This window comes from Erythrolamprus reginae, chromosome 2, assembly GCF_031021105.1.
Source record: "Erythrolamprus reginae isolate rEryReg1 chromosome 2, rEryReg1.hap1, whole genome shotgun sequence".
Classification (NCBI taxonomy): Eukaryota; Metazoa; Chordata; class Lepidosauria; order Squamata; family Dipsadidae; genus Erythrolamprus; species Erythrolamprus reginae.
Window position 1 is genome coordinate 3906525 of NC_091951.1, and position 23256 is coordinate 3929780.

Below are 23256 nucleotides of genomic sequence, written 5' to 3' on the forward strand. Positions count from 1 at the left end.
CAGTGGTTTCCACTTAGAAACATAGAAGATAGATGTCAGAAAAAGACCTCCTGGTCCATCTAGTCTGCCCTTATGCTATTTCTTGTATTTTATCTTAGGATGGATCTATGTTTATCCCAGGCATGTTCAAATTCGGTTACTATGGATTAACCGACCATGTCTGCTGGAGGTTTGTTCCAAGCATCTACTACTGTTGAAAAAACATCTTAGAGACTCCTTGCTCTGTGTGTGTGTGAGAGAGAGATAGAGTGTGAGAGATACACAGACAGACAGAGAAAGAGAGGGAGATAATTTTTTATTTACTTTTATTTATTTATTTTGTCCTATACACAATGAGGGTTTTAGTGGGTATATATCTATGTACACATAGTCTGAGTTGTAAAGCTCCAAAAAGGATGGAACCGGCATTTGATCTCCAGCTGGGTCCCCCCACATCCCCCTTGCCCAGTTCGGTCTTCATAGCTGGTCCAGCTGCGACCAGAGCCTCCAAAGCTGCCTCCGCGGTTGCGATTTCACCCCAGGTGCCACAAGGTGGCGATCTCTGGTCTGGCAACTGACGAGGCCACTACGCATGCTCCCATCAGTCCGGGTCGTCAAACAGTTCCGGCTGAGCGTTGCTCCCTCGGGATCTGTTGAGGGGGCGGACAAGAGGAAGTGACCTCACTCGGATCCTTCCCAGGGGACGGAAGAAGATCCTGAGGGCCCCGAGGGAGCGAGAAACCCGAGCCATAACTGCTCTTGGCTGTGCGTGAGGGGAGATCTAACAATGGGGCAGGTGGGAGGAGGGGAGGAAGAATAAAGGGATCCCTTGTTCACATCTCCATTTAGATTCAAGATTCCCGGGAGGATCTGTGGAGATGCAGCGGAAACCAGGTGAAAGCTGGGAGATCCCTTCTGAGCCTGGGAGACTTTAAGTAAAATAATATTTTCTCACATTGCTTATTTATTTATTTGTGACATTTCTATGCCCCCCTCCCCCCAATTCCAATAGAAACATAGAAACATAGAAGTCTGACGGCAGAAAAAGACCTCATGGTCCATCTAGTCTGCCCTTATACTATTTTCTGTATTTTATCTTAGGATGGATATATGTTTATCCCAGGCATGTTTAAATTCAGTTACTGTGGATTTATCTACCACATCTGCTGGAAGTTTGTTCCAAGGATCTACTACTCTTTCAGTAATAGGACTTTGGGCGGCTCTTGTAGGGGCCACCTTGAGTTGCAGTCTGTCTCCTCCTCCATCATGAGAGATTTCCCATTGTTTTTGGTCTTCCTTAAGAGATCATTTTGAGTAAATCCCTACACAGATCCCTTGCAGGCATGTTTTCTGGGTGGCTAGAATATCATTAATTTCTCTGGTTTCAAACCGCAGAGAGAAGGGGGAGAATTTACAGTGATTGAGCAAAGGCTTTGGCTGCCAAGGGTTTAAATTCCCATGTGTGCTTCCAAAAGGTGAGGAGAACCATCTAACTGAGGTTTGGTCTTCAGTATGTGGTGGGTTCTTCTCCTTTTATTCTTCTCTCCCACAATGGAGCCTATGAAAGGCAGATTGTAGAAGAAGAGGCAAAAATGGAGGTTTTCCTGGGCAGGACAGGAAGAAATATTATGTTGTGCCTGTGTCTGTATCGAATTCCTATAGTGTTCTTGCAGATTTAAATAGTAAGGATGTTGGAGATATTAGCAAGGTCCCTCAGGCAGAAAATGAGGGGATGTTCAAAGGGGAAGTTGTCGTAAATGTCACCAAACCATCAAGTACAGTTAGAAATAAAAAGAGGACACATTTTCTTGTGGGTGATTCGACCGTTAGAGGTGTTGATTTGGGACAGAGCAAGGATGTGGTTAAGGTGCTGAGGTGTCTCCCAGGGGCCACTGCCAGCAGGGACAGGAGGCGGATTACAAACATTGTTAAGACTGTGAGTAAAGGTAATAACGTTGATGTGGTGGTGCATCTTGGCACAAATGATTTGTCCCAGAGAAATGTTAATGTAGTAAAAAGAGATTTTCAATGTCTAAGTGTGGAGCTGGGTAAAATAACTGATTCAGTGACTTTCTCAGAGGTGTTACCGGTTTGTGGCCAAGAGGATAAAACAACGTGTATCAGAGAGTTTAATGTGTGGTTAAGGCAGTGGTGTAAAGCTGAAGGTTTTGGCTATGTAAGTCATGATGTCAGTAGGTGGTCTAATAGGGAGTTGTTTAAGAGGGATGGTTTGCATCCATCATACAGAGGTACCCAGGTGCTCAGTGAGGAATTCAGAACTTTTTTGGACAGGCATTTAAACTAGGTAAAGGGGACAGAGATGTAACTGGTGTGGGTGATTTCTGTCCCCGACCAATGAGGATAAAGCAGTTTTTGGAAGCTTATGAAAAGGGAGCTGCAAATAATATAGATGTAGTTGTTGATGATAAGGGGCAAACTAATAACGAAAATAATGTTCTTCGGGTAATGTGCACAAATGCTCGAAGCTTGAGCAACAAGCTCTGTGAATTAATGGCCATAATATCTAGAGATAATTTGGACCTGGTTGCCATAACTGAGACATGGTTTAAGGATTCTAATGAATGGGAAATATCCATACCAGGATATACACTGTATAGGAAGGATAGAATAGAGAGAAGGGGAGGTGGAGTAGCCATTTATGTTAAAGAAAGTCTAAAAACAACACTAATTCAAAATACGTGTCAAGATCTAGAGACTCTCTGGATTTGCATGCAAAATAAAGAAGGTTCTGTCATTAGAATTGGGGTGATCTATAGGCCTCCAGGGCAATCTGAGGAATATGACAACAAGATGGTGGATGAAATTACCCAAATGGCAGTAAAGGGAGATATTGTGGTTATGGATGATTTCAACATGCCTGATGTTGACTGGAATATCCCCAGTGCCCTTACACGCAGAAGTAAGAATATAGTAGAGGCCTTTACAGGAGCAGCTCTGGCACAGCTGGTTAAGACACCAACTAGAGGGGAGAATATTCTAGATTTAGTTTTTACGAATGGGAATTGGGTTTCAGATGTCAAGGTGGGAGAAAATTTAGGTTGCAGTGACCATCTATGTTTGTGGTTTGATGTAAAAACTCATTGTGAGCAATCCTATAATGCAACCAAAGTATTGGATTTCAGAAAAACAAATTTTATTGCAATGGGAGAATATTTAGATAATGAATTAAAGGGGAGGGATAAAATGGCAGGAGCGAGCATCCAGTGGAGTGTATTAAAAAAGGCCATCTTAAAAGCCACTGGACTGTATGTAAGACAAATAACTAAAGGTAAAAGGAAGAAGAAATTGCTATGGTTTAGCAATGATGTAAGGGCTATAGTCAATGAAAAAAAGGCTGCCTATAGGAGGTATAAAGAGTCTGGAAGTATAGCTGATAGGGAGGTATATAAAATGAGACAGAAGGAGGCGAAACAGATAATATATGCTGCTAAAGCCTCAAAAGAGGAAGAAATTGCCAAATCTGTAAAGAAGGGGGATAAAACCTTCTTCAGATATATTAATGATAAGAAGAAGAAAAACCGGCATCACGAAGCTTAGTACCGGGAATAATACATGCATTAATGGGAATAAGGAGATCGCTGACCATTTCAATAGCTACTTCTGTTCAGTTTTCTCAAAAGACACCTTACAAAATAATACTATAGAGGGATATAGCATTGCTTCCAGCTGTACGGATTCAGCTCCAGTGATCTTAGAAGCCGATGTCTTAGAAGAACTTGAACGATTAAAGATAAATAAGGCAATGGGTCCAGATGGCATCCACCCCAGAGTTCTTAAAGAACTCAGATCTGTCATTGCTACCTCCCTGACTGATTTGTTTAACCAATCCTTGTTAACAGGAGAAGTTCCTGAGGATTGGAGAATGGCCAGTGTTGTGCCTATTCACAAGAAGGGCAGTAGAGAAGAAGCTGGTAACTACAGGCCAGTTAGCTTGACATCAGTTGTAGTTAAAATGATGGAGACTCCTACTCAAAAAGAGGATAAATCAGCACCTAAAAAACAATAACTTATTAGACCCAAATCAGCATGGCTTTACTGAAGGCAAATCATGTCAGACTAATCTCATTGATTTCTTTGACTATGTCACAAAGGTGTTGGATGAAGGTGGTGCCGTGGATATTGCCTACCTGGACTTCAGCAAAGCCTTTGATACGGTTCCACATAAAGAGCTGATAGATAAATTAGTGAAGATTGGACTTAATCCCTGGATAGTTCAATGGATTTGCAGCTGGCTGAAGCGTAGACATCAGAGAGTTATTGTTAATGGCGAGTATTCTGAGCAGAGTCAGGTTACAAGCGGTGTGCCACAAGGATCTGTTCTGGGTCCTATTCTTTTTAATATATTTGTGAGTGACATAGGGGAAGGTTTGGTAGGGAAGGTTTGCCTATTTGCCGATGACTCTAAAGTGTGCAATAGGGTTGATATTCCTGGAGGCGTCTGTAATATGGTAAATGATTTAGCTTTACTAGATAAATGGTCTAAGCAATGGAAACTGCAGTTTAATGTTTCCAAATGTAAAATAATGCACTTGGGGAAAAGGAATCCTCAATCTGAGTATTGTATTGGCAGTTCAGTGTTGGCAAATACTTCAAAAGAAAAGGATTTAGGGGTAGTGATTTCTGACAGTCTCAAAATGGGTGAACAGTGCAGTCAGGCGGTAGGGAAAGCAAGTAGGATGCTTGGCTGCATAGCTAGAGGTATAACAAGCAGGAAGAGGGAGATTATGATCCCACTATATAGAATGCTGGTGAGACCACATTTGGAATACTGTGTTCAGTTCTGGAGACCTCATCTACAAAAAGATATTGACAAAATTGAACGGGTCCAAAGACGGGCTACAAGAATGGTGGAAGGTCTTAAGCATAAAACGTATCAGGAAAGACTTCATTAACTCAATCTGTATAGTCTGGAGGACAGAAGGAAAAGGGGGGACATGATCGAAACATTTAAATATATTAAAGCAAGGATCGACAAACCCAGGCGCCTGGTCGCCAGTGGCGCCTAGAAAATGTTGTCTGGCGCCTAGAAAATGTTGCCTGCTGTACTGCAGCGTTTCCCAACCGGTGTGCCGCGGCACACCGGTGTGCCGCGAGACATGGCCAGGTGTGCCGCTAAGCTCCAGCTGGGCGGGGCGCTGCCGGTACTTCCGTCCTGGGGCTCCCGCTCGCAGCTGTCCCCCGCCTCCTGCTCGATGCCGCGGTTTTCGGCGCTCTCCTGCTGGGCGCCAAAGAAGGAAGGCAGGAAGAAGGAGAGCTTTATTCTTCGCGCCTTTTCCCCGCCTTCCTTCTTTGGGACCCAGCAGGAGAGCGCCGAAAACCGCGGCATCGAGCAGGAGCCGGTTGACAGCTACGAGCGGGAGCCCCAAGAGGAAGTACCGGCAGCGCCCCGCCCAGCTGGAGCTTCTCCTGCGTCGACGGCAAGTTTCCTTTGTGGCCCGGCGGGAGGGCACTGGCGATGGGAGCGGGGGGCGGGGGCGGCCGCAGTGGCCGCAGGCAGTCGTGGGGAGATGGCGGCGGCGAGAGGGAGCGCTCTCTCTCTCTCTCTCAGCTGACTGCAAGCGGGAGCCCTGACGGTGGCGGTTGGACGTGCTGCTAGACGTCGTACATGCTGGCGCTGCGGGCCTGGCATATACTGTGTCCAGCAGCATGTTCAGCTGCCGCCGTCAGGGCTCCCGCTTGCAGTCAGCTGAGAGAGAGAGAGAGAAAGAAAGAAAGAGAGACATATAAGAGGCAGAGAGAGAGAGAAAGAGAGACATAGCAAGAGAGGCAGAGAAAGAGACAGAGCAAGAAAGAGAGGCAGAGAAAGAGACAGAGAGAAAGAGAGACATAGCAAGAGAGGCAGAGAGAGAGAGACAGAGCAAGAAAGAGACGCAGAGAAAGAGACATAGCAAGAGAGGCAGAGAGAGAGAAAAAGAAAGAGAGACATAGCAAGAGAAAAAGAGAGACTTAGCAAGAGAGGCACAGAGAGAGAGAGAAAGAGAAAGAAAGAGAGACATAGCAAGAGAGACAGAGAGAGAGAAAGAGAGAAAGAGAAAGAAAGAGAGATAGCAAGAGAGGCAAAGAGAAAGAAAGACATATAGCAAGACAGTGAAAGAGAGAGAGAGAGCAAGAGAGAGAGAAAAGCAAGAAAGAGATAGCAAGAGAGACAGAGAGAGAGAGAGAGCAAAGGAGAGAGAAAGACATAGAGGAAGGGAAGGAGGGAGAGAGAAAGAGAGCAAAAAAGAGAGAAAGAAAGAGGGATGGAGAGAGAGAAAGAAGGGAAGGAAGGAAAAGAGAAAGAGGGAGAAATAGAGCGAAAGGGAGGAAGAGAGAGGGTTTTTTTGTCCAAACTTTTCTTTAGCCCTCCCCCCCCCCCCCGCCCCCCCCCTTTCAGTGTTCCCCGGGATTTTGAAAATATGAATAATGTGCCGCGGCTCAAAAAAGGTTGGGAAACACTGCTGTACTGTATGTATACAGTATATTTTTCCCGCCTTGTGTTTACGCCCAGAAATGGTACATCTTGGCTTCCGTAGCTCCGCCCATCAACCTCGGAGCGAGCTGCTTTCCCAGCGTCCCCTGCGCTTGCGTGCGTCTCTCCCTCCCCCCCTTGCCTCCATTCCGCCTCCTACTCGAACCCCTTCACTCCCCCCCACCGCACACAGACGCTCCGATCTTGGCCGCTCACCCGCCTTCGGAGAGAAGCGGAAGCCCCTCCCCTCCCGGCGTGAGGTTTTGTTCATTCCTCCTCCGGCCGCGTGCGCGGTGACTTCCGACCAGTAACCCCTCCTCCCCCCTCCCCCCCTCGTCCCCGGCCCGGTCTCCCTTTCCTTCTTCTCTGTTTCGGTTTCTGACTAACGGTCTCCCCTCGGATCCCGACGGGAGTACAGCAGAGCCGGCTCGGCGGAGCCAGGCCTGCGCCGGGGGGGAGGGGGTGAAAGCGATGTCAGGTGGAGACTCGGCAAAAAACCAAGTTTGCTTAAAAAAAATTCTGGCTCCTAAATTTTTTGGCTGGCTCCTAGATTCTGAACAACTTTGTCGACCCCTGTATTAAAGGGTTAAATAAGGTCCAGGAGGGAAGTGTTTTTAATAGGAAAGTGAACACAAGAACAAGGGGACACAATCTGAAGTTAGTTGGGGGAAAGATCAAAAGCAACATGAGAAAATATTATTTTACTGAAAGAGTAGTAGATCTTTGGAACAAACTTCCAGCAGATGTGGTAGATAAATCCACAGTAACTGAATTTAAACATGCCTGGGATAAACATATATCCATCCTAAGATAAAATACAGAAAATAGTATAAGGGCAGACTAGATGGACCATGAGGTCTTTTTCTGCCGTCAGACTTCTATGTTTCTATGTTTCTATGCCTTTAAACTAGAAAAGATGAAGTTGAACCTTTTCTTTTTTTTCCATCCTGTCTCTCTCCTTCCCAGGGGACAAAATGGAGTCACCAATGTTCACTGAATCATCTTTTATTGGTGGAGCTGAAAACACTGCTGGATTCCTGACTGAGGTAAGAAGGAAGAGATCAGCAGCTTATATGGGGAGAAGCAGGAGGCCTCTGGATTCCTTTGGGGACTCAACATATGATCCTGCTATTCCTGAGCAAAGCACAAAAGGAAAACAGAAATTTTAATTTACACTCAGTTAAACTCTCAACAAAGGTTTAAAGATCTATGGAATCCCTTAGTGGCTATTTAATTCTCCAAAAAACGGCAAAGAGCAATTCGCTTTGTCCCATGAAAAGCAGGCAGGACACATGAATAGTTGGGCTAAATCTCCTTTATTGCAAATTTAACCCTGCTGTTCTGTTCAGGCCTGTGAGACCCGAAATCAAAGTTTGAGACCCTGTAAAAAATTTTCCCTGCATATCAGAAACTTGAAATTTCATGACTTTTCATCATTTCAGGGGTTCTCTCTATGAGAATTTTTTTTGGGGGGTGGGGGGTTTCTTTCTTGCCGGGAAAAAAGTCACACTTGTTCTGTTCCCGGGTCACCCTGACCCGGACTGAAAACTCTTCATTTGAAATGCTTATGTTTGGTCAATTTGAAAACTTTTTTCACTTGGAAGGTAGTCTGAACATTTCTTCACACAATGATATTAAAATTTAACAGAAAAAATTATGCATATTGCTTTATTTTGATTATAAAAGGCAGACCCCCCCCCCGTTTTTGTGAATTTCTTTTCAATTTATAGATAGTTTAGCTTGCAAAATGTGTTCAATTTTACTAAAGTTGGTGTGGGATTGGTAGTTTGAACATATCTGAACATAATAAAAATATAAATGAACTGAAAGAAATGATGCTTATTGTTTTTTTAAAATAAAAAATAACCCCCCCCCCCCGGCTGTTTGCAACCATTTTCACTTTATATTTTTTTAGGCTCCAAATCCGAAATGTTTTTAATATCTTGGGCACTCATTTACTCAATTTAACATTACTGATCATCATAAAAATATTGGTGGGGGGTGGGGACTAATTTTTTTCTGGGCAAAGAAAAAAATCACGTTGAGTCTGTTCTGGTCGTATACGACCCGGGCCAAAATGACTTTTTTTAGGTACTTGAATTTAGTCTTTTTGAAAACCTTTTTCACTGGGAAACATGTTTGAACATTTCTGAACTAAATGATATGAAAATTGAACTGAAAAAATTGAGGCTTATATGTTGTGGTTAGCTTTGGCCCTGCTCCTGCCCCAAGGACTGTGGATGTGGGGGAGACATCCACATGCTGCAGGCCTGTTTTGCCCCCGGTGGAATCTACTGATGAAGGCTCCTCTGACCAAGAAGACATGAGTGACAGGGAGGAGGAGAGTGGGGCAGACAGCTCAGAAGGAGATCAATTATCTAGCTCCTCCTTGGATTCATAACAAGAGTTAATGATACAGCCAAGCATGCGGAGAGCGATGCATAGGCAACAACAACAGAGATTATTATCAAAGAAAATGAGGCCACCTGTGGTTGGGTGGGGCTGTGGTCATTAGTGAGGCTGCTATAAATAGCAGCCTGTGGGTTTGGCCATTGTGGAGGATTATCTGATCATTGTGCTTCATGACTGCTTTGCTGACTTTGATCTTTGTGTGCTGATTTCCCCCCGCTTTGAAACTAACCCAGAGCAAAGTGTGTTTCACTTTGTGAAAGAAAAAGGACTGTGAATTGCCTCACAGTTGCAAGCTAAGTATCACAGAACTGATAAGGGACTTGTACAAATTACCAATTTGTTTGGAGACAAGTGCTCTTTGCTATACAAAAAGAGTGCTCTGTTTATTTGCATTTTCGGTATAAAGAACATTGTTTTGAATTTTCAAACGTGTGTGTGTGTGAAATTGTATCTGTGCATTTTTGGGAGGATTCTACCAGAGAGCTCGACAGAACATTATATTTTTATTTTGATCAAAAAGCCCCTCCCCCCATTTTTTCTGAATTTCATGTCAATTTATATTTTTTTAGGCTACAAATCTCTAAGGAATTTCCCCCAAAAGTTTTAATATACTAAATTGAATATTCCTGATTATAAGAAAAATAGAAATGAACTGGAAAAAATGATTCTTATTTGTTTATTTTGGCCACAAAAGAGCCACACACACCCCTCGGCCTTGCTGTGTGCCATTATTTTCACTTTTTATATATATTTGGCTAGAAATATTTGGAATATCCTTTTGAAAAGCAAGCACATGATAGCCAGACAACTAATTTTATGAAAGAAATCCATTTTAATAAAAACAAGTATGTAATTTTGAAATTAACGGTGGAGGAGGAAGCAGGAAGGCGATGTTGCTGCTCCTCCGGACTACGGCAAAATAACACCAAAAATATGGGAAATTGGAGCTAAATTGGACTTGGGGTTCTGCAGGTTTGGAAGATGAGCAGTTGCTGCTCAGAAGGAACCCTCTTTTCTGCTTAGTGCTCCGTGTTCTCTCTGCCCCCAGAGTTTATGGCTCGGTCGGCTGGGCTCCGGAAACGACGGCCACGGGATTTGGTCGAGCCGCCTGTGGTTTACAGCTTGTTTACAGCTTGTTGTTCACACCCCCGCAGCACGATGCCTGCTGTCTGAGCTTAGCAGAGATTGTTTTATTCAGCGTGGAAAGATCTTGCTGCACCCTTTTCCGTGGCGTTTGTTCGATTTTGTGGAGGAAGCAGCTGGGCTGCGGGGAAATGGCGGTTCCCCTTAATTACAACAGGAGGCTGTAGCTGAGACTGGGGGGAGAGATTGATTGATACTGATAAAAGTGGAGTCTTGAAGGGAGGAGAGAACGAGGAGAGACGGGACCGAGAGGCGAAGGTGACGCTGGTTGGAGGTGCTGCTGCTGGAACGACCCCCCCCCCTGAACTAAGGACGCTTGTGAGCTGCTTGGTGGGAGCGCCCAAGCGTCGGAGGCTCTACGGGGTGAAAGACCGGCATGGAAAGATTAGACTGGATATTGCTGTCGAGGAAGAGGAGATGGTGGCCCGTGAGAGGAGCGTGGAGACTGGGGGAGATGTCGAAGCGATATCGAGGTGGGAAAGAGAGTTCTTGGAGGCCATGCAGTGGGGTCTGGCAGACAGAGAACTGGAAATGTCGCTCGGAAATCAGCGACGCCATCGGAGGCCACCGAGGAGTGACCAGCGAGGGGCGAGGGTCCTATGAGAGCCAAGAGACTGGTGATGGAACTGAGAGACTGAGAAGAGACCTGGGAGACATCATAGCGCCAGAAAAAGGGGTGACTAATATTAAGAAGAGATCCTTCCTTTTAACCAGGCTGAGATATTCCCCTGGGACCCTGAACACTGTTATAATCCAGAACTTCCAATTAAGAACTAATTAAGAATTTAAGAACTGCTGACTGACTCCTTTTCTATATTTTTATATATTTTTAATACATCTTAATACATCCATTCTTAGCTATTTTTATATTTTTATATTTTTAATCTGTTTTAATATTTAACTAATGAATTAATTAACTGGGAATTGCATTTCTTACATATTTATTAGTGTTTTAAAGTGTTATCAATTTAATCTATTTTTAGTATTGGGGGTTCTAATTTAAATGGATGACTGGGACAGAATTACTTGTGTGCATGAGTTAAATGGCTGGTATGACTGGGATGACTGGGGTGGGAGGGGCTACGGGATGGATGAGATGAATGGTAAGAGTATGAATGGTAGATTTGGCCCACCTGATGCTCAAGAGGCGGGAGGAGATGGGGCACCGATCTCTGGGGTGGCAGAGGGTCGGAATATTCCTGTGTTGCTGGGGAGAGGCAGATATGGCGGGGGCCACGGAGTTAGCCGTTCCAGGGGAACGAGGGACCGTTGCTTAATAACGATCCCTTGTTCTGGCTCCGTGAGCCCAATCTTGGGTACTGGTGATGAGTGTAACTCTGGCCCTGGGCTCAGGTTGCTGCTGCTTAATGCCAGGTCGGTGGTAAATAAAGCTCTCCTCATCCGGGATTTGATCCTGGATGAGGAGGCCGACCTGGCATGTATTACTGAAACCTGGCTGGGCCCAGAGGGAGGTGTTCCTCTCTCTGAAATTTGCCCAGCTGGGTTTCAGATATGGCATCAACCTCGACCCCAGGGAAGGGGGGGAGGAGTGGCTATTATAGCCAGGGAGAGCCTTTGCCTACGTGGACTCATTGCTCCGGAAATTGCGGGTTGCGAGTCACTCCTGATGAAGTTGGACTTAGGGGTTCAGGTGGGCTTATTTCTCACGTACCTGCCTCCCAGCTGCGTGTCAAAAGCCCTGCCTGTGCTACTCGAGGAGGTAGCCGGGTTGGCGGTGGAGTTCCCCAGACTTATTGTCTTGGGGGACTTCAACCTGCCGTCACTCGGCGAAACCTCTGGGTTGGCACAGGAGTTCATGGCCACCATGACAGCCATGGACCTGACTCAAGTAGTACGGGGTCCGACTCATGAGGGGGGGCACGCACCCGACATGGTATTCCTTTCCGAGCAATTGAGTAATGGTCTGAGACTAAGGGGCTTAGAAGCAGTGCCTTTGTCATGGTCAGACCATTTTCTACTACGGCTTGACTTCCTGGCTCCAATCCTTCCCCGCAGGGAGGCGGAACCAATTAAGATGTTCCGCCCCAGACGCCTGATGGACCCAGAGGGCTTTCAGACGGCGCTTGGGGTTATTCCAGAGGCACTTGTCCACAGTTCGGCAGAGTCTCTTGCGAAAGCCTGGAATGAGGCTGCAGCAGGGGCTCTTGACCGGATTGCGCCTTTGCGACCTCTCCGTGGCGCTAGACCCCGTAGAGCTCCATGGTTCAACGAGGAGCTCCGGGAGTTGAAACGCCAGAAGAGACGTCTAGAGAAGCGATGGAGGAAGAGTAGGTCTGAATCTGATCGAACACTTGTAAGAGCTTTTATTAAGACTTACAAAGTGGCGCTCAAGGCGGCAAGATGCGCGTACCATGCCGCTTTGATTGCATCAGTGGAATCCCGCCCGGCCGCTCTGTTTAGGGTGACCCGCTCCCTTCTTAATCAGGGGGGAGTTGGGGAGCCCTTGCAGAGTAGTGCCGAGGACTTTAACACGTTTTTCGCTGATAAAGTCGCTCGGATTCGGGCCGACCTCGACTCCAATTGTAAAACAGAGTCGACTGACAACGAGTCAGTCGAGGTGACTGGGGCACGTACTTGTCCACCTGTCTGGGAAGAGTTTGATCTGGTGACACCTGATGAAGTGGACAAGGCCATTGGAGCTGTGAGTTCCGCCACCTGTTCACTGGATCCGTGTCCCTCCTGGTTGGTTTCGGCCAGCAGGGAGGTGACACGGAGCTGGGCCCAGGAGATTACCAACGCTTCCTTGGGGAGGGGAGTTTTTCCATCACTCTATAAAGAAGCGCTTGTGCGCCCCCTCCTCAAGAAGCCCTCCCTGGACCCAGCTGTGCTTAATAACTACCGTCCAGTCTCCAACCTTCCCTTTATGGGGAAGGTTGTTGAGAAGGTGGTGGCACTCCAGCGGTCCTTGGAAGAAGCCGATTATCTAGGTCCCCGGCAGTCGGGTTTCAGGCCCGGTTACAGCACGGAAACTGCTTTGGTCGCGTTGATGGATGATCTCTGGCGGGCCCGGGACAGGGGTTTGTCCTCTGTCCTGGTGCTCCTTGACCTCTCAGCGGCTTTCGTTACCATCGACCATGGTATCCTTCTGCACCGGCTGGAGGGGTTGGGAGTGGGAGGCACTGTTCTTCAGTGGTTCTCCTCCTACCTCTCTGGCCGGTCGCAGTCGGTGTTAGTGGGGGGACAGAGGTCGGCTCCTAGGTCTCTCCCTTGTGGGGTGCCTCAGGGGTCGGTCCTCTCCCCCCTGCTATTTAACATCTACATGAAACCGCTGGGCGAGATCATCCAAGGACATGGGGTGAGGTATCATCAATATGCGGATGATACCCAGCTTTACATCTCCACCCCATGCCCAGTCAGCGAAGCGGTGGAAGTGATGTGCCGGTGCCTGGAGGCTGTTGGGGCCTGGATGGGTGTCAACAGACTCAAGCTCAACCCGGATAAGACGGAGTGGCTGTGGGTTCTGCCTCCCAAGGACAACTCCATCTGTCCGTCCATTACCCTGGGGGGGGAATTATTGACCCCCTCAGAGAGGGTCCGCAACTTGGGCGTCCTCCTCGATCCACAGCTCACATTAGAACAACATCTCTCAGCTGTGGCGAGGGGGGCGTTTGCCCAGGTTCGCCTGGTGCACCAGTTGCGGCCCTACCTGGACCAGGACTCATTGCTCACAGTCACTCATGCCCTCATCACCTCGAGGTTCGACTACTGTAATGCTCTCTACATGGGGCTACCTTTGAAAAGTGTTCGGAAACTTCAGATCGTGCAGAATGCAGCTGCGAGAGCAGTCATGGGCTTACCCAGGTATGCCCATGTTTCACCATCACTCCGCAGCCTGCATTGGCTGCCGATCAGTTTCCGATCACAATTCAAAGTGTTGGTTATGACCTTTAAAGCCCTTCATGGCACTGGACCAGAATATCTCCGAGACCGCCTTCTGCCGCACGAATCCCAGCGACCGATTAGGTCCCACAGAGTGGGCCTCCTCCGGGTCCCGTCAACTAAACAATGCCGGTTGGCGGGCCCCAGGGGGAGAGCCTTCTCTGTGGCAGCACCGGCTCTCTGGAACCAACTCCCCCCGGAGATCAGGACTGCCCCTACTCTTCCTGCCTTCCGTAAACTCCTCAAAACCCACCTTTGCCGTCAGGCATGGGGAAACTAAACATCTTCCCCTGGGCACGTTGAATTTATATATGGTATGCTTGTGTGTGTGTGTGTATGTTAGTATAGGGGTTTTTCTTAAATTTATAATATTTTAATTAATTGGATTAATGTATTGGATTGTCTTTTCACTTGTTGTGAGCCGCCCCGAGTTTTCGGAGAGGGGCGGCATACAAATCCAAATAATAAATAAATAAATAAATAATGAATAAATTGAAATAATTGAACATGGGGGGGAAGAGACTTTTATGTGCAAAATAAACAAATATGCATCAATTTTTCCAGTTCAATTTTCATATCATTATGTTCAGAAATGTTCAAGCTACCAATCCCACACAAGGTTTACTAAAATAGAACTCATTTTGCAAGCAAAACTATCCATAAATTGAAAAATATTTCACAAAAATGGGGGGGGGGGCATTTTATCAGTAAAATAAATCAATAAGAATTACTTTTTTCATTTCAATCTGCAGAAAAGTTCAAACTTGTTTCCAAGTGAAAAAAGCTTTCAAAAAGACCAAATATAAGTACCTAAAATGAACAATTTGCGGTCTGGGTCAAATAGACCCGGGAACATAACATTAGGGTTAATCTTCTTTTTGTATTGGGGAAAAGGATAAAATCAGGAGAAGTAGAAATTGCTTTCTGTATTATCTATATCTTAATGCCTGGAAAAGCCTCCGTAGTAGTTTCATAAATGTTCAGGAATGGGGTTTTTTTTTTCAATTTAATCTGTATTAATTTATTGAAGTATAAAACACAAAGAAAGAAAACCCAGGGAAAAGTAAAGAAGGGGGAAAGAGCAGTATAATGGGAAGGGAAAAAAGAAAAAATTATTTACTCTCTATGGTACAGCTGAAGGTAACAACATTATAACCACAATTTTTGGATTTTACACAACAGAAAATACAAGCCATTTCTATCACAATAAGCCTGTCTAGTTTACAAAAATGGAATCAAAGTTTTTTTTTTGGGGGGGGGGGGTGTTTCTCATTGCAAACAGAAAATATGCAACCAATTTCAAGCTAGAGACAAATTAAATATAATCTCTTATTTGGATAAAAGAATGTTTTTTACTCCCTCAGTGTCTCCTTATTGTGGTGAATAATATTCATTCTCATGTCTTCAAATCTAGTCCATAATATTTTATCAACTTTAGAATATTGTTCAGCATTACTTAAAGAACCGCCAGACATGTGTAGGCATACTCATTTTAAAAATACAAAACTAACTTAAATCTTTCTAACGGTATATCATTTTTTTTTAAAAAAATCCATCCTAATTAATTAAGCAATATTTAAATCACTCCCTCCAACTTTTCTTCAGAGAATATAATCTTTTTCTTCTGGAAAGGGTGTATCAAATCTCCTTTCCTAAAAAGAAGCAAAAGAGAGAAAAACAATTGAGAGAGAGAGATGGGGGGGAGAGGGAAAGAGAAATGAACGAGCTGGAGGGGGAAAATAAGAGATAGGAAAAAGAGGGAACCAAATGAGAGAATTGAAATATTCATGAGTGTGAGCATAGCTGATACTTCAAAGTACTACTAAGACAATTTGGTTACTTTGTCAGATAGAAATCCCACAGAAACCCTGTTAAACCTGATCAAAGGTTGGGACAACTGGAAGATGGGGTTGATATTCCTGGAGGCGTCTGTAATATGGCAAATGATTTAGCTTTACTAGGTTAAGTGGGCAAAGCAATGGAAACTGCAGTTTAATGTGAAATAATGCACTTGGGCAAAAGGAATCCTCAATCTGAGTATTGCATTGGCAGTTCTGTGCTAGCAAAAACTTCAGAAGAGTTGATGCTATCGAAAGCCATTAAGAGGTCAAGAAGCACCAGGATAGAGGAGTGACCCCTATCCTGGGCCTGCCAGAGATCATCCCTCAGTGCGACGAAAGCAGTTTCAGTCCTGGAGTCGGGCCAGAACCTAGACTGCCAAGGGTCCAGATAATGTGTTGAGTCCACCTAGAGAAATGTCCAATCAAGAATTTTTACTTTGGCTTTTAGTCCCAAAGGTGTTTTTTTCAAGAGGCAGCTGGACATTCTCCTTGTCTTTCGCAAATTACTTAAGACCCACCTGTATCGCCAGGCATGGGGGAACTGAGACACCTCCCCCAGGCTTTTACATTTTATGTATAGTATGTGTGTGTTGCATGGTTTTTTAAATGATGGGGTCTTTAACTGTCTTTTAATATTAGATTTGTTTTCAATTGTAACATTGTTATTATTGTTGTTGTGAGTCGCCCCGACTCTTCTGAGAGGGGCGGCATACAAATCTAATAAATTATTATTAATTATTATTACTATTCTGGTTGTTGAAGAAGCGAAACATCTTCAAAGGAAAACCATAAAGTCCAGTTGCCTTTTGAAAAAGCCCCTTTGGGACAACCATGACCATGGATAGCTGAGAATCCTCATAGACATTAGTACTTTTAGGATTTGCAGATTGTAGGAGATCTTGCGAATTCTACCGAGTCTGCTTACAACCCTCCTTCCTTCTTTAGGGTCCTGTGTCCTTTGGGGAGGTGGCCATCCATTTCAACAATGAAGAGTGGTTGCTGCTTGATCCCAGTCAGAAAGCCCTGTATGAAGAAGTCATGATGGAAACATCTGAGATGGTGGCTTCCTTAGGTAAGGGTTCCTCTGGGGCAGGGGTCCCCAAACTTTTTACACAGGGGGCCAGTTCACTGTCCCTCAGACTGTTGGAGGGCCGGACTATAAAAAAAACCCCTATGAACAAATCCTTATACACACTGCACATACCTTATTTAAAATAAAAAACAAAGTGGGAACAAATACAATATTTAAAATAAGGAGAAGTAATAAAGTAATGTACAGTGGTACCTCAAGATACGAACCCCTCGTCTTACGAACAACCCGAGATACGAACCCGGGGTTCAGAAACTTTTTGCCTCTTCTTACGAACTTTTGTCTTACGAACACCAAACCCGAACTTTCGGATTCGGCGTTCGGGAGGCTGCTGGGAAGCCGCCCGGCTGTTTTAAAAGGTGACAGCCGGGCGGTGGGGCTTCCCAGCGGCCTCCTGAATGCTGAACCCGGAAGTTCGGCAAAAGTTCGGGTTCAGGAAGCCGCAGCGCCTGGCAGTCACCTTTTAAAACAGCCGGGGGGCTTCCCAGCAGCCTCCCAACGTCGAACCCGGAAGTTTGGCAAAAGTTCGGGGTTCGGGAGGCTGCTGGGAAGCCCTGCAGCCCAGCTGTCACCTTTTAAAACAGCCGGGGGGCTTCCCAGCAGCCTCCTGAAACCGAACGCCAAACCCGAACTTCCGGGTTCTGCGTTGGGAGGCCGCTGAGGAGCCCCGCCGCCCGGCTGTCACCTTTTAAAACAGCCGGGGGGCTTCTCGGCAGCCTCCCAAACGCCGAACCAGGAAGTTCGGGTTTGGCGTTCAGCATTGGGGAGGCCGCTGCGAAGCCCCCGGGCTGGTTTAAAAGGTGACAGCCGGGCGGCAGCATTTTTTTTGCGGGGTTTTTTTTTGTTGTTGCACGGATTAATTGACTTTACATTGTTTCCTATGGGAAACAATGTTTCGTCTTACGAACCTTTAGTCTTACGAACCTCCCCCAGGAACCAATTACGTTCGTTAGGCGAGGTATGACTGTATACTTCTTTATTAACAAGTAAATTTAAACTTAAATCAACAAACTCCCTCCATTTGTCCTTCCTTCCCTCCCTTCCTCCTCTGCACTTCTCTCTTCCCTCTCCCTTTCTTTCCTTCTCATTTGTTTAATTTTGAGTCTAAGGAGAAGGGTGACCTAAAAATAAATAAATAAATAAATACATTTTCCCCTCCCTCTTTCTTTTCCTCCATCATTTTCTCATTTCTCTCTCTCTCCCTTTTTGTATCTCTCCCTTTCTCTCTCCCTCACTCTCTCTCTCTTTCTCTTTCTGTCCCTTTCTATTTCTCCCTTTCTCCCTCTTTCTCTTTCTCTCCCTTTCTATCTCTCTCCCCCTCTTTTTCTCCCCCCTTGTCTCTCTTCCTTCCTTCCGTCCCCTCCCTCCTTCCTCTCCACTTCTGTTTCCCTCCCTCTCTTTCCCTTTTCTTTCTTTCGGTCCACTTCTCTCTCTCCGCTTCTCTGGCGGGCACCGCCTCCACGCCCTCCCCTATGCTCTCGCCCCACGGCAGTTGCCTTTGGTGCAGCGACAGCAGTGGCTCCTCTTGAACCAGGCCCCATCAGCGGGTGCGGCTTTCCGCGCAACTCCAGCCTTCTCCTGCCCCGGGTGGCGCTGCCACCTCACTTCTGACACAGGTGGCGGGGACCACCCTGTCCCCCTTCAGGGCCTCTTTGACAGCCGTTCCCGGCAGAGGCGCTGCGTCTGGCTCCCGCCGCTGCGGGGCAGCTCTGCTTACCCGAAGCCTGACGTTGACGCTTGAGAGTGGGCTTGGGGCTCTCGGCATCAACGGCCACCAGTTCTAATTTCCGGGGGGAGCTGGTTCCAAAAGGTTGGGGCTGCCACAGAGAAGGCTCTTCCCCTGGGTCCCGACAAACGACATTGTTTAGTCAACGGGACTCGGAGAAGGCCAACTCTGTGGGACCTAACCGGTCGCTGGGATTCATGCGGCAGAAGGCGGTCCTGGAGATGTTATGGTCTGATGCCATGAAGGGCATTTGCTGGCTAGGGAATTCTGGGAGTTGAAGTCCAAATATCTTTGGACTGTATAAGTATAAGGGCAGACTAGATGGACCATGAGGTCTTTTTCTGCCGTCAGTCTTCTATGTTTCTATGTTCAAGCTGTCAAGGTTGGGAAACCCTGATCTAGATGACCAAATTTCTTTTAATTAAATTCAACATTAAGTTCCTTTTGAGAATGTCGAATCATTGTGCTTATCATCTTGCAAATCTATATAATCCGTTGTGCCTTCTTCCATTTCTTATACATTTTTCTTTAAAAACAAAAACCCTTGTAAAACCTTCTTCTAATTAATAAAAATAATGAAATATATAAAAGACAAATCCACATACCTACTATTAAATTAAAAAGAAACAACTGTTACCAATCCAAGTTTTCAAACCTTATTTTCTTATATATTTATATATTATAAAATAATTTCTGACATTAAATCCAATTTCCATTATAAACTCAAAATTCATAACTTTTCTATATTCTCTATATGTTGCCTTATTTAATGCAAGTTGGGTGCGTCATAGTTGAGAGAATTTGTGTGCCACTTCCTGATATCAAAACATGTTTTTGCTGTAAATTTTTAATTGCCAAGAATGAGGTTGAGATGAGAAACCATACTAGTCTTTTAAGTTAATAACTAATATCCACACTGTCATTTTCCTTGTTCCTTTCTCTGCAGATGTTCAGTAGTAGATAAATGTCTGCGTAAGGACTCCAAAGTGGAGGTTGTAGATTATTCTAATTTGTTTTTCTTTCCCCCCAAAGCACTTGATATGAAGAAAAAGGGAAATGACGAAGAGCGAAGTTTAGTGCCAGTGCAAACAATCGAAACTGAAATTCCTGAGGAGACATCTACAAATCCCTGGGGAAGGAAGAAACGTGAAAAGAAGCAAAATCGGAGAGAAAAATCAATTTTTGAATGCGTGGAAATGGATCGTTTCCTGACCAAACGTGATTCCAAAGAAAATATGGGAAAAAATCAAAACAGAAAAAGATTCAAAGTAAACCCTAAAGTTACTAAAAATTGCAAATCTGGAAAAAGCTCCAGCCATTATGATCTTCGTTCACACGAAATGAACCAGGCAAGGGAGAAGCCCTACAACAGTGTGAACTGTGGAAAAAGCATTGGGAGAAAAGGTAATTCAACTTCTCATAAAAAGATCCATAAATGTGTGGAATGTGGGAAAAGGTTCAGCCTGAAGAGTTCCCTTACTTCCCATAAAAGGACACATGCTGCAGAAAAACACTTTAAATGCACAGAATGTGGGAAGAGCTTTCAAAGTAGTAGTTCCCTGATGTGCCATAGAAGGATGCACCCATGGGAAAAACCTCATAAATGTGTGGATTGTGGAAAAAGGTTCAGGAAGAAGTCTCGTCTTATTTCTCATAAAAGAGTCCACACAGGAGAAAAACCCTTTAAATGCACGGAGTGTGGGAAGAGCTTCAGGACAAACAGTGATCTTAGTCGTCACAAACGGATCCACACAGGAGAAAAACCCTATGAATGCACAGAGTGTGGAAAGAGCTTTCAAAGTAGTAGTTACCTGATGTGCCATAGGAGGGTCCATTCGAAAGAAAAGCCTTACAAATGTGTGGATTGTGGGAAAAGTTTCAGTATGAGCAGTTCCCTTACATCCCATAAAAGGGTCCACACAGGAGAAAAACCCTATAAATGCACGGAGTGTGGGAAGAGCTTCAAGGGAAACAGTGCTCTTAATTGTCATAAACGGATCCATACAGGGGCAAAACCCTATAAATGCCTAGACTGTGGGAAGAGCTTCCGCCAAAGCGGAGGCCTTGTTTCCCATAAACGGATCCACACAGGAGAAAAACCCTATGAATGCACAGAGTGTGGGAAAAGGTTCAGAATACAGGCTTTCCTTACGTTCCATAAAAGGATCCACACAGGAGAAAAACCCTTTAAATGCACGGAGTGTGGGAAGAGCTTCAGGGAAAAGACGGCTCTTAATCGTCATAAACGGATCCATACAGGGGAAAAACCCTATAAATGCCTAGACTGTGGGAAGGGCTTCAATCAAAGCGGAGAACTTGCTTCTCATAAACGGGTCCACACAGGAGAAAAACCCTTTAAATGTATACAGTGTGGGAAGAGTTTCACTGTAAAGTGTGCTCTTACTTATCATAAACGGAAGCACACAGGAGAAAAACCCTATGAATGCAAACATTGTGGAAAGAACTTTGGATATAGTAGTTCCCTGATGTTACATAAAAGGATGCATTCAAGGGAAAAACCTTATAAATGTGTGGATTGTGGAAAAGGGTTCCGTAGAAAGTCTTCTCTTACGTCCCATAAAAGTGTGCATACTGGAGAAAAACCCTTTAAATGCACAGAATGTGGGAAGAGCTTCAGACGTAGTAGATCCCTGATGTTCCATAGAAGGATCCACTCGGGGGAAAAACCTTATAAATGTGAGACTTGTGGACAAAGGTTCACTACAACGTGTTCACTTAATTTCCATAAAAAGGTACATACAGGAGAAAAACCCCATAAATGCACAGAGTGTGGTAGGAGCTTCAAGGAAAAGAGTTCTCTTAATAGTCACAAACGGATCCACACTGGAGAAAAACCCTATAAATGCCTAGACTGTGGGAAGGGCTTCAGCCAAAGCAGTACCCTTGTTTCCCATAAACGGATCCACACAGGAGAAAAACCCCATGAGTGCACAGATTGTGGAAAGAGCTTTAGTGCCAAGGGTGCTCTTAATTACCATAAACGGATCCACACAGGAGAAAAACCCTATGAATGCACAGAGTGTGGAAAGAGCTTCAGTGTAAAGAGTTCCCTTACTTCTCATAAATGGACCCACACAGGAGAAAAACCCTATGAATGCCTAGACTGTGGGAAGAGCTTCAGCAAAAGCGGAGGCCTTATTTCCCATAAACGGATCCACACAGGAGAAAAACCCTATAAATGCATGGAGTGTGGAAAGTGCTATAGAAGGAACAGTAACCTGAATCTCCATAAACAAATCCACACTGGAGAGAAACCCTATAAATGTATGGAGTGTGGGAAGAGCTTCCTCCGAAGCAGTGAACTTAATTCTCATAACAGGACACATACAGGAGAAAAACCTTACAAGTGCACTGAGTGTGGAAAGGCCTTCGCTGCCAGTAGGTCTTTGACTTCCCATAAAAGGACCCACACAGGAGAAACCCTATAAATGAATGGAATGTGGAAAAAGCTTCAGATTTAACTGTAACCTTCTTTTCCATAAGAGGATCCATAACAGAGGAAAATAGAAATGTATGGAATGTGGAAGGGTTTTTTGTGAAAACAGAATGCTTCTCAAAAAAGAATCCACAGTGGGCAGAAAAGTATCCTGAGGACATCAATCAACTTACTTCTCTTTAGGATAAACAGAAATTGAATGGACAAAGATAGACCTTCAGATAATCAAGAAAGTTAAATATTTGGGTGTATACTTAAGAGCAAGATGTGCAATAATTAAAGAAATATGTTTAAAAGATTATTGGACTTGGAGAACTGTCATCAAAGTTCAGGGAGTGGGACAAAAAACGTAATTATTGGGTTGAGGAAGATAAAAGACGGAGAGTAAGGAAAAAGTGGTTAATAGCGAATGAAAATGAGGGTGGATGGGGAATTCCCTGTTTGGAGCTGTATAGAGAAGCATTTCAAATTGAAAAATTAGTGGAGCTGCAATTATTTGAAAATAAATGGCTGAAATTGGAAAAAGAGATGAATGGGGTGAAGAATAGATAATCAATTTTTACAAAGTGGAATAAGAGTGATCTAGATAAATTAATAGGTCCCCTGAAAGGGACTATGGAAATTTGGGGAAAATGGCAGGGGAAAATAGGATTATATAAATCATTGCATGGACGCAAAACTTTGGATATACAATAAATCTTGCAGAATGGGAAAAAATATTCACGATTAATTATAAATTGACACCCGCGGTATCGTACAAAGAAAACCTATATAAAATGATCTACAGATGCCACCTTCCACCAGCCAGGCTTTAAAAAATGAACCCAAACATATCATCTCTATGCTGGAAATGCAAGAAGAACCAAGGAACGTACTATAATTTATGGTGGACCTGTACATGCACAGAAAAAATTTGGACAGAAATTAAAAGAATAATAGACCAAGTCATAACGATAATGATCACAATTAAACCAGAACTGTTCCTTTTAGGCATTTTTAGACAGAAATTAAATAAAGAAAACAAATACCTTATGATCCAAATATTGACTGCCGCCAGACTAACATACACCCAACAATGGAAGAAAGAAGATATCCCGACAATTTTAACTATTATCCGTAAAATCATGGAATGCGCAGAACTATCTAAATTAACAATGGAAATACAAAACAAAAATGATTCCGAGTTCTACAAGGCCTGGGAGAAGTGGTACAGATCTAATCTTAAAATCAATAAAACAG

General features: G+C 44.6%; 1 protein-coding gene and 1 pseudogene across 1 annotated transcript in view; both read left to right on the top strand.

Moving 5' to 3' along the window:
* The first annotated feature begins 703 nt into the window (after positions 1 to 703).
* The window catches only part of LOC139162984 (zinc finger protein 208-like), a 46752-nt pseudogene continuing 24199 nt past the window's right edge, over positions 704 to 23256 (top strand).
* LOC139162880 (zinc finger protein 721-like) overlaps positions 13970 to 23256 on the top strand; it is a 154659-nt gene continuing 145372 nt past the window's right edge. The window contains exon 1 of the mRNA XM_070743770.1: positions 13970 to 14217. The gene's annotated coding sequence lies outside the window, so the exon portion shown is untranslated. The remainder of the gene's footprint in view (positions 14218 to 23256) is intronic.